The sequence below is a fragment of the Erinaceus europaeus genome, chromosome 2, assembly GCF_950295315.1.
Source record: "Erinaceus europaeus chromosome 2, mEriEur2.1, whole genome shotgun sequence".
NCBI classification, from domain to species: domain Eukaryota; kingdom Metazoa; phylum Chordata; class Mammalia; order Eulipotyphla; family Erinaceidae; genus Erinaceus; species Erinaceus europaeus.
The window spans coordinates 100,670,811-100,672,638 of record NC_080163.1 but is presented as its reverse complement, the minus strand read 5'-3'; the positions used below and the strand labels follow the sequence as shown (position 1 = coordinate 100,672,638).

The following is a 1,828-nucleotide window of genomic DNA, read 5'->3' as shown; positions in this document are numbered from 1 at the left end:
TAAGGTGATTTTTAAATTGTTAATATACCTATTTACTGGATAGAGACTGTCAGAAATAGAGTGGGAAAGAAGTAATAGAAATGGAGAGAGACAGAGAGACACCTACAGACCTGCTTTACCACTCACATAGCTTTGCCTCTGCAAAGGTGGGAACCAGAGGTTTGAACCCAGGCCCTCACATATTGTAACATGTACTCAACCAGGTGTGCTGCCACTTAACCCCACCCCCATATTGCCTCTTTTTAAGATTTATTGATTTAATGATAGACAAGACCATAGGATAAGAGTGGTACAGTTCCACACAATTACTACCATAGGTGATTTTTTTTTTTGGGGGGGTCTTCCGGTAGAAACCGGACGACCTACTAGACAAATTCTAAAAGAGCTGTAACACTGCTGTAGGTGATTTTTTTTTAACACTACAAAAAGAGTCTGCCAAGGAGACTGTGTATCAGTAGAGCACAGGATTTACCTGCAGAGTCTTTGCTGTATTACATGGCTCTATAAATGTAAAATGCAATTAAATTTTCTATTTTAAAAACATATAGGATATCTTCATTGCAATTTAGAGTTTTAAGAATTTAATATGTTCTTGTCCTTTTGCAGGAAAATAAAGAATTGAAGCTATAGCTTTATTCTAACCATAAATGATTTCGTGTCAAATTTATTAGAAAAAAAAAAAGGAAAAAGCTCCTTCATAAAAGCAGTATCATTTCAGCAAAGTTATAATGGAGCAAGTTACAAACTTACTATCATTTTGTATATATGTACTTACAGGACTGTACTCCTATACTTTCCCATGAATATACTGTCTATGGATGCGACTATGAACTTTGTGGGATGATATTATAGTGATTATCTCAGGGAGGTGGGGTAGAATACAGACCTCCTGTGGTAGGAAAGGCATGAAATTATAATCCCATTAATTTATAATCTTATAAATCACTATTAATATAACATATCAAGGTGGGAAATAGATTTAATACTTCAAGTTCTCTGTTACACGTATAAATATTTTCTTTAGCCTAAGTAAGGTAACAGATTTGTAAGATGATCAAACTCTGACGCTGGACTCAAATTGTACAAGTAGCTCTGAAAATATATTTGTATATATAGTTTTTTTTTATATGTACCTAAGTTAAGTACAACTTTAGGCCAGGTAGATCAAAACCTTTTGGCCCTGTCAGTACCTAAGATATGGAGATTTCCAGTTAATCCCTAACGGGCACAAAGTGCAGGTTAAGTATGCTACTGTAGACAGTAACTATTGGATTTTCATAGAAATCAACCTCCCAACTAACTTGGTTATAATAATAATTAATTATTGCTATTTTAAACTCTATTTATTTCTAATACTACAATAAACTTCTATTCTCTTCAAAATCTTCATTTCTTCTAGTCCTGGAACTTCTAGGACTATGCCCATATTTCTTTTCTCTGATTCCTTACTGTCATACTATTTCTGTTGACCTCAACTAAATCAGCTTTACTAATGGTGCCATCCCACATTATACTAATATGCCTGTTTTTATTTTTATTACTTTAATTCTGGAAAATAAGATATCTTAAAAATATACCTACTGAATATTATGTAGTAGACTAATGTTTCCACTCAAAGAAAAACAAAAGCTTATGTATATTTTTTTACTACGAAATAATTTTTTGAGAGTCTAGTATTTCACCCACTATACCACCCCAAATTTGTATTTGGGGTCACAAATACAAATTTGGGGATTTGGGCAGTGGTACACCTGTTTAAGCACACTGGCCAGCACAAGGATCCTGGTTTGAGCCCCCTGAATCCCCACCTATAGCGGGATCACTTCAC

At 34.2% G+C, this 1,828-nt stretch overlaps 1 non-coding gene across 1 annotated transcript; it reads right to left on the bottom strand.

Moving 5' to 3' along the window:
- Positions 1 to 334: 334 nt before the first annotated feature.
- On the bottom strand, positions 335 to 396 carry LOC132537325 (U7 small nuclear RNA). The gene has a single exon (XR_009548774.1). It is a non-coding gene; the product is annotated as a U7 small nuclear RNA (small nuclear RNA).
- Positions 397 to 1,828: the final 1,432 nt, after the last annotated feature.